This window comes from Primulina tabacum, chromosome 10 (genome assembly GCF_025594145.1).
Source record: "Primulina tabacum isolate GXHZ01 chromosome 10, ASM2559414v2, whole genome shotgun sequence".
In the NCBI taxonomy this organism is placed as follows: Eukaryota; Viridiplantae; Streptophyta; class Magnoliopsida; order Lamiales; family Gesneriaceae; genus Primulina; species Primulina tabacum.
In genome coordinates, this window is record NC_134559.1 from 24,599,212 (window position 1) to 24,609,199 (window position 9,988).

General features: G+C 41.7%; 1 pseudogene; it reads left to right on the forward strand.

The window, feature by feature from the left end:
- The first annotated feature begins 455 nt into the window (after positions 1-455).
- Positions 456-7,371, forward strand: LOC142504999 (jasmonate-induced oxygenase 1-like; annotated as a pseudogene).
- Positions 7,372-9,988: the final 2,617 nt, after the last annotated feature.

A 9,988-nucleotide genomic window follows, 5' to 3' on the forward strand; every position in this document is an offset into this window, starting at 1 on the left:
TGGGCTTTAATGTATCTAATAGGTTGCGAGCCTTTAATATGCAGAAACATAAGTGTAATTTTTGTTTTTATGATGAGCTAAAATAGAAATATCGGAAGATAATGATAAACATTATCTATATGGGTCATGGTCGCACGACATCGTGTTTCGTATTATCTTCACCCTTAAAGAAATAATTTAGAAGAGAAAATTAAATGATTCTCTTAAGGAAAGAGTACATAGATCTGGAAGATCAAGACACGTTCTAAAAAATTCAAAATTATGGCTTCAGGTACGCTTCAGCTTAAGTTTTCAGTCATATTCTTAATGATTTAGCATGACGGATTCTACGGTTTATAGATTTTCTCCATTAGGATCCGGCTCATACCCATCGATACGTGAAGAAACCCCTAGACAGAACGTGCTTCGTCGAGCCAGGCTCCAGAGAAAGCCACATCAATATTCTTGTGATCGACATGAATGATCTTTACTCAGACGACGCCTCGCTCTGTTGGAAACGGCCACCCTTGTCAGGCGATGCGTGCCACGACTGGGCATTCTTCCACATGGTGAATCATGGGGTGAGGCGGTGAGCCACGAGCAGATGGCACATACGGATGAAGCGTGGCGTGAGTTCTTTAAGTTGCCTACGGAGGAGAAGGAGAAGCTCGCAAATTCGTCGAGCACGTACGAGGGCTATGGCAGCCGGCTTGGGGTGGAGAAAGGAATAACTCTGGATTAGAGTGATTATTTCTTCCTCCATTATCTTCCTCTAGGGTTGAGGGAACAAAACAAGTGGCCTAGTCTCCCTATTTCTTGCAGGTTTATATAAATTCCCTTAATTTATCTCAAATTATATTTCATCACATCAAAACAAACTATATCAGAGTAAAAGTAAAATTTCAAAAATCGTTGAATATCAACAAATTTTGGTTTTTATCCTATAAATCGGTGATACCCCCATAAGGATCCGGGTCGTCTTTAACCCGGTTTATTAAATGGGAAGCCCAGATCATAGCCAGCTTCCCGGGCATTCCATTTCTTCCCGGGCCATCATCATAGCCCGGGCTCTCATGCAAGCTCCCGGGAACTTTCTACTCGAGCTACCTCGAGAAGCGCACCATACTCGAGTGTATCGGTATGGGAATTCTTATCTGTCAGAACTACAGGGGTTTGGCGTGTCAGAGAAGCTATCAGAGGTAGGGTGGCTTGACAGAAAGTCAACATCAAAGGCTATGAGTGGTAGGTGTACACGAAAGTCGAAGTAATCATGATATTTCCTCCTATAAATAGCAGGTATGTTTCTCATTTAAAAGAGGGGGAAAAATTCATGAGCATTGGCACTCACATATATTCGCACATATATCGCCATTTTCTCTCATCTTCAACCTGCCGACTTAAGCATCGGAGTGGCCACGCCGGACACCCCTCCGGCGCTCATTCACGAGTTCCTTTTATTGTGTGCAGGTCACGATCGAAGTCATCTACTTTGCTCATTTTCCTAAACAACACTATAAATTATTGATTTGGTCCGTTGGAGCCCCGTACCCGGCTCACCCATTTTAACGGGATCATATCATTGGCGCCGTCTGTGGGAACTTGAGCTCAAGACGTAGATATGGTTTCCATTCAAAAGTAAGTCCGACCAACTCGACACACAGATCTTATATGTGGATTTCATATGGGCTTAAAGCTCAGCAGCTATCCCTGATTGGCATAAAGATCATTTACTAGGAACTCAGTAGCATACAGCTATATTAGTCACCTAATTTAGTTCAACCAGAGAAGTTTCACTCTACCGAAAATGAATTTGGATTCAATATTTCCAGGTTAGTGATTTGATTTTTAATAAAACTAGTATTGCAGGAGGAGCAAAAAGGTTGAAAGTCCGGGAGGTATGAGGCCCTGGCACATTATCTTAAGTCCGGGAGACACGAGGCCCCGACACATTATCTAAGCCCAGGGCACTACACCCTGGCTCGGGGCTCCTCACCTCGACCACTCCCAAGTCCCGGGACATGCTCCCCGGCCCAAGGCTCCGCACCTTGGTTATTCATAAGCCCAGGGCACTACACCCTGGCTCGGGGCTCCGCACCTCGACCACTCCCAAGTCCCGGGACATGCTCCCCGGCCCAAGGCTCCGCACCTTGGTTATTCATAAGCCAGGGCACTACACCCTGGCTCGGGGCTCCGCACCTCGACCACTCCCAAGTCCCGGGACATGCTCCCCGGCCCAAGGCTCCGCACCTTGGTTATTCATAAGCCCAGGGCACTACACCCTGGCTCGGGGCTCCGCACCTCGACCACTCCCAAGTCCCGGGACATGCTCCCCGGCCCAAGGCTCCGCACCTTGGTTATTAATAAGCCCAGGGCACTACACCCTGGCTCGGGGCTCCGCACCTCGACCACTCCCAAGTCCCGGGACATGCTCCCCGGCCCAAGGCTCCGCACCTTGGTTATTCATAAGCCCAGGGCACTACACCCTGGCTCGGGGCTCCGCACCTCGACCACTCCCAAGTCCCAGGACATGCTCCCCGGCCCAAGGCTCCGCACCTTGGTTATTCATAAGCCCAGGGCACTACACCCTGGCTCGGGGCTCTGCACCTCGATCACTCCCAATTCCCGGGACATGCTCCCCGGCCCAAGGCTCCGCACCTTGGTTATTCAAAAGCCCAGGGCACTACACCCTGGCTCGGAGCACCACACCTCGACCAATCTAAATCCCGGTATTTGCTTTCTTGCCCGATTTTCCCATTTTGGTTATATGCACCAATATCCGGGTTTAAGTTTGCTTACATCTGGGTCACTTACTGATTATGAGGCATTTTATTCATTATAAGGATCAAGATCCCAGGTACTCATTTGAAGTTATCAGTTAAATCACAACACTTAGAAAATTTCCTAATTATTTTGTACACAAGAAATTATATTACTCGGGTCTTTGAAGATTTATCAGGATATGACTGCAAAAATGATAAAGGAAAAATGAAGATTTCATTAAAAAAAAAGAAGGCCCGAAGGCCGAGGAATTACAAGAAAGAGCAGGAAAAAGAAGAGAAACGCAAGTACAAATCCTATTCTATGTCCGGGTGCGCGGACCCTGGCTGATCTTCTTCGATCTCGGACTCTTCTTTCTCCTCCTCCCCGGCCTTTGGAAGTGATGCAATGGCTAGCCTAAAGTCTGGGAAGTTAGACTTATCCTTAGGCAAGAGCCCGGCCTCTTCAAATTGTTTGCGACATTTGTTGAAACCAGTCTTGAAAAGAGGATAAGCCCGATCCTCAAATGCTGCCTTGAATTCTGGGGAGGTGAGGAAGGAGGTCTGAAGTTGCTCCCTCTTTCGCTCAGCCTCAGCCAGAGCCTCCTCCGCGACATCCGCCCGGGACGTCTGCTCAGTCATACCCTTTGCCAGGGATTTATTCTTGCCTTCAAGAAACGAGACTCGTTCTTGAAAGGATTTCTCCCGGATAAGACTTTCTTGTAAATCATCCCGGGCTACATCCAGGGAGGCGTGAAGGGCAGCCTTTTCTTCTTCATGGAGCCCTTTCAGCCGGGCAATCTCTCCCTGGAGGCGATCGTGGATCTCTCTTGAAGCCCGGACTTGGGGAGCCTGCCGAGTAGCTATGGCAGCTACCTCCTCGAAGGCTGATATCAGCATTTGCATGACCTGTTTTGTAAGAAAGAGGTTAGAAACGAACAAGAAAAAAAGGAGGAAAGAAGGGTAAGGAAACTTACTAATAGAAGCCTGTTTGAGCCCTCGAGGAACCGAGGACCCGGGGTGGAGCTCTTCAGAAAAGCCTCCTCGGCAGGGATCAACATCTGCCTAATAAGGTTCACCCCGAGTGTCGTAGCCCCTGCTGTGAAGATGCTGGCCCGGGTAGGCTGCTCGGATAGGGAGGGCTCTTGGTGTGGCTCCTGAAGGGCCTGATGGAGGGAAGGGGTGTTGGATTGGCTTGCCCGGGAAGAACCTTGGTCTCCTGCCTGATCATCTTCAACCAGAATCAACTCTGGGCTTGTGGTAGCCTTTCGTTTCCTCTGCCGAAGGGGGATATGATCTTCTTCATCCTCCGGGGAGCAAGGCACCTCCCGTTCTGGCTCAGTATTTTCCCGGGCTAATTCCTTCTCCCAGGCCGCCGCCTCCTCTGGTGCTTTGTTTCCTCTTTTCAGCAGCAGCCTTCCGTGCTGCCAGTTTTTTCTCCTTGGCTAGCCGCTCAGCCTCCCACTTTTTTGCGAAAGCTTCTTGCATCTTGTCTGCATTTATGAAAAAACAAAGGGTATCACCTAAGAAACATAAATAAAGAATAGGAAATACATGACAAGGAAAAAAGAGTTATCGGGCTGAGAGCCCGAGCCAGCCGTCTCATCAATCGCCCGATCTATGGGGTCTTCAGCCCGGGCACTCAACCCATAGGCAACCAGATTCTCCTGGGAAATAAGGATAGAGGAGGAGTATCTTTTGCCCTCTACCAAGTCTTGGCTCCGGGTATAAAAATCCTCAAATTTGTAGGCCCGGGGAAGGGTGGGTTGTTGAGGAAGGGAAGTAAGAAACTCTGTTAAGCAGGAGAGAGGACCCGGGAGTCGAATATAAAAGAATCTTCCTTTCCACCCCTTCTGGGAAGAAGGAATGTCATCAAGGAACCGGGCATTTAGCCGGGCAGTGAGGGAGAAGGCATTATCTCCCAATCTACAAACGAAAAAATAGTGGAGAATAAGGGGAGTGATAAGGAGATTATTCATTTTGAAAAGAATATAGGCCGAGGCCATAATGCGGAAGGAATTCGGATGGAATTGGTTAATGGGCACGCCAAAGAATTCAGCAACCTCGATATAAAACGGAGGGAGGGGAAAACGAAGACCACTTCTGACTTGGTCCCGAAAGAAAGTGGTGTACCCGGGAGGAGGGTTATTGGCTCTATCGGAAGGACCGGGAATCAGAATGGAAAAAGCAGAAGGGATAGACCCCAGAACCCGGAGCTCCTCGTCCGCCCAAAAGCGCAAAGTGCTGCTCATTGAGGAGAACCAAGGAACTCCCGGTGCCTCAATAGAAGGATGGTCAGAAGCACGGGCTTTGCCCTTACCCTTGTCCTTCTTCAGGACCCGTGAAGTGCCCGAAGAAGAAGGTTTAGTTAGGTGGGCTGCAGGCTTTTTAGAAGTTTGAGCAAAACGATGGCGAGGAGGAGAAGGGGGGGAATCGGAGCTCATCGCGATGGACTCATACCCAGATGAGCCTCGCGCATTGGCTCCTGAGGTGGAAGAAGTAGAATTAGACATGGATTATAGAAAAGTAACTTACGAGTTTTTGAAGGGACTAGTTGCAGTGGTACCAGGTCGCCGGAGATAGAGGAGTTTACACGCCGGAAAGCTGAGAGGAAAATTTGCAAGAGCTTCGCCGCAAATTTGAATTTGAAATTAATTTTTGAAAATGAGGAGGGCTAATATATATGGGCGAGGGGAGATCTCTGTCGCTAATCTAGATACACGTGGACGATCAAGATGTCCCTCGTAAATTGTATCGGGCATATGAAAGGACGTGCACGAATGTCAATATGTCAGACTTATCGGATCCTCGGAATATGAAACGATTTTCGACGGCATAAATGCTAAAGCATGGGTAATAATGACACTCTTTGGACTACCCGATAATACTAAAGACACTATATTCAAAGCCTGGGAGATATGAGGCCCCGACACCATTTATTAAGCCCATGAAAAATAAGGTCACGGCGCCTCATTCAAAACCCGGGTTGTATCAGACCCCGGTACCCCATTTCATCTATGGGACATTTGAAGCCTCCGATGCTCTTACACACTCTAAATTATGTTTCAACAAAAGTACAAAGTATAACTGATCGGGACAGCGAGTCAAGCTCTAGCCCGACTATTTTAGGGATGGGTGGTGATACCCCCATAAGGATCCGGGTCGTCTTTAACCCGGTTTATTAAATGGGAAGCCCAGATCATAGCCAGCTTCCCGGGCATTCCATTTCTTCCCGGGCCATCATCATAGCCCGGGCTCTCATGCAAGCTCCCGGGAACTTTCTACTCGGGCTACCTCGAGAAGCGCATCATACTCGAGTGTATCGGTATGGGCATTCTTATCTGTCAGAACTACAGGGGTTTGGCGTATCAGAGAAGCTATCAGAGGTAGGGTGGCTTGACAGAAAGTCAACATCAAAGGCTATGAGTGGTAGGTGTACACGAAAGTCGAAGTAATCATGATATTTCCTCATATAAATAGCAGGTATGTTTCTCATTTAAAAGAGGGGGAAAAATCCTGAGCATTGGCACTCACATATATTCGCACATATATCGCCATTTTCTCTCATCTTCAACCTGCTGACTTAAGCATCGGAGTGGCCACGCCGGGCACGCCTCCGGCGCTCATTCACGAGTTCCTTTTATTGTGTGCAGGTCACGATCGAAGTCATCTACTTTGCTCATTTTCCTAAACAACACTATAAATTATTGATTTGGTCCGTTGGAGTCCCGTACCCGGCTCACCCATTTTAACGGGAATCACATCACACCAGTTGTATTTTATTTTTTTTTTGTTATTAGAGAGTTGGTACGACGTCAAATACATTAATTGAATAGAACAGTAAAAAAAAAGGTCAAAACAAAAGACAACCTTATCGCATTAAGACCAACTTTTAATGACTAACCGAACAAAAATCATAAACAAAACAACTCGTAGAACTCTAAGTTTCGGAATTTTTGAACAACCGTAGGGAATTGATTGGGGAGTGGTTAAACTGGGAGGAAAGTTGATGAAGATTTTGTCAGCTAATCTGGGGTTGACAGAACACTATCTTCAATAAGCTTTCGGAGGAGAAGACACGAGCGCGTGCATGAGGGTTAACTATTACCCAAAATGCCCCAAACCGGATTTCACACTAGGCATGTCGCCTCATTCGGATCCGGGTGGCATGACACTGTTATCACCCGATATCGACGTGTTGGGGCTCCAATTTTTCCATGCTGATAAATGGGTCACAGTTAAGCCCGTTCCCGGCGCCTTCATCGTCAACATGGGAGATCAACTTCAGGTACTCTCAAATTATTTATTTCATCCTTTTATATTTCAAACGTATTATCGACACTTTTCGCTTGATCCGGTCCGAACTACTTGATTAGTGAGATTCATTATACAGATTTTGAGCAACGCGAATTACAAAAGTGTGGAGCATAGAGTGGTGGTGAATGCGGACAAAGAGAGGAGGCTATCCCTTGCTCTCAACCCAAGGGGTGACACGCTGATCGAGCCGCCGGCCAAGCAGCTCGTGACCGAAGAGCATCATCGGACTTACCCGTCCACGACCTTTAATGAGTAGCGGCGCTACATTAGGACCAAAGGTCTTTGTGGAAAATCTCAAGTAGAATCTCGCATCAAATGATAATGTATATATAATAGTGAGATATTTAAATGTTAATGTAATTCTATCTAGAAATATTGATCATCTGTGATTGATAGGTATATGTATTATAGATGGTATTGGGTTTTAAATGTTATTAGAACTAGTAAATTATGCACACGCAACATGTAAAATTATATTCGTAATTTATAGAATATTTTTTTTAAATTTTTATTAAATGCTTAATTTTATATTTAATTTAATAATCATTGATATAAATTAGTGATGAACCATAATGCAATTTGAAGGGAAGTAATATTGAAAATAAGTTATAATGACAATCTTGAGAAAAATGTCAATTTTAGAAACAAAAGATGATTTTCTTTTTTGGTGACAGATTCTTTATATAATAGTATATATTATATTATATACCGGTGTTGTTTCTTTTGTAAACAAATATTAATCTAAACATGATAATTTTTGTTATTTCCAAATTAATGATTTTTTCATATATTTTTTTATTAAAAACAATAGAGTATCTAAAATTTTTAAAATACAAATAAAGATAAGACTAAATTTATGAATATAGATAAAAAATGTCAATAAATAATTAATTATCATATTCGAGACTTTTGTTTGAATAATATAATATTTTATTTTATGTATTATTAAAATATAAATATCAACATCCTCAAGTGGATAAGGTAACTGCAGTATTTCAACTTGATTTTTCTTGGGTATTGACTAAAATCACGCATTTTTTCATTTTTATTGGTTCGGTCGATCCTAACCCTGCGGGCACTGCCTGCAGGGGTCGATCCAACGGCTCGGATTTTTTCGAGCCAATTTTTTTTTTTTTTTTTACAGGGAGATGGGCCCGGATCACTCATGTGGAGTGATCTGGGCGCCTGCACAGGTAGGTTGAAACAAACCATTTTTATTTGTGTGGAGATTAAAAAACGGCGCCGTCATGCAGCGCAAATGGTTGAATGCTCACACTTTTATACCAAGTGCAGGTTACTTGGTTCGATTTTTGTAGCGCGCAATTCAAGTCTTTTTTTAAAAATTTTATTTATTTGTGGACTTAGTGGATTAATTGGTCCATTTTCGATATTTTTCAATGGAGCCAATTCCAATCTATATTATTGAGTTGAATTAACTTTTGTCTTTTTTATGTATTGACGTTAACCATTGATATCTCTTATGAAATCAAAACCTAACTTTTAAAATTTTATGTTAATTCACTTTTTTCGTATTGAAAAGGATATAAAAAAATTAGCAAAAAAAATTATTATTTTGTTTACATTAAATTTTAAAAAGAAATTTTAAATGAACAAAAAAAGGAATTATGATTTTTATTAAGTTAAAATTTGATTTCGATTTAAACTCAATACATGTCCTTTAGTTCTCAATTTTTTCCGAATATGTCTCTTGTAAAATGGTCTCACGAATATTTATCTGTGAGAGAGATCAACTTTACAAATATTAACAATTAAAAGTAATAATTTTAGCATAAAAAGTAATAATTTTTCATGGATGGCCCGACCCAGATAAGAGATTTGTCTCACAAAATACGACCCGTGAGACCGTATCACACAAGTTTTTGCCTTTATTCCCTGTATTTCTCACGCTCAAACATAAAGTTGTTGGAAAATAACGCATAGAGCACAAGTCAAAAAAGGGAAATAGGAAATTGGTAGCTCCAACACCGCTATGGAGCCCTCCCAGACATAAAATCATGGATATGCCCTGGTTACTAGTAATTAAAGTAGATATAAATATATTATAACATACTAATAATTACAATTTTATTTGTATTTTTTTTTTCGAATTTTATCTTCTATGTTAATAAATTTTAGCTTAGATATGTTATATATTTTCTTTTTTTAAAAAAATAGTCATTTTTATCGTGTGACTTCAGATGTGACGACCGTATTTATAAAAAAAAATAAAGTGGATCGAGACTGAAATTTACCTACATAGAAGACAAAAAAAAAAATACAAATATACAAAACTAAAATTGTAAATTTTTAGTCTATTTAATTTTTGAAATATTGATTTTGATATACTAAATTTAAATTTTCAATTATTTTATCTCATCGAATATGAAATAATTCTTGTATCGATAACAAGCTTTCAACTGACAGACTATCAATCAAAATACTATTGATAATAAAATTAAATACATGAAAAATATATGAAATATATAAAATATTTTACCGATTAATTTTTTTAAAATCTTATAATGATTGTAAAAAAATAAATTTATATTAGATAATAAAAAAGAAAGTCCATTTATATCAATATTTAAAAAAAATAAAATTTTTCTTAATAATTTCTTATATGGAAAAATACTGGAAAATTGAACATACGAAAAATAGAGATGGGAGGACTTGCAAAACAAATTAAATTAAATGTGTAGGTTTTGAACTTTTACCTTTATTCAATGCATTTCATTACTAAAAGTAATTAGAGCACGTATATGTGCATAATTAATAAGCGGAGTTATGAAAATCCACGAGAAACGACTGTTCTAGGAGATCTAATCTTCCGTTGTTTCTTAGTAGCTCAGTGGTAATCACATTTACATTATGTCGCAATTAATTTTCACTTTCGAGAGATAGTTAATTACAAATAAAAATATACAAAACGGTATTTA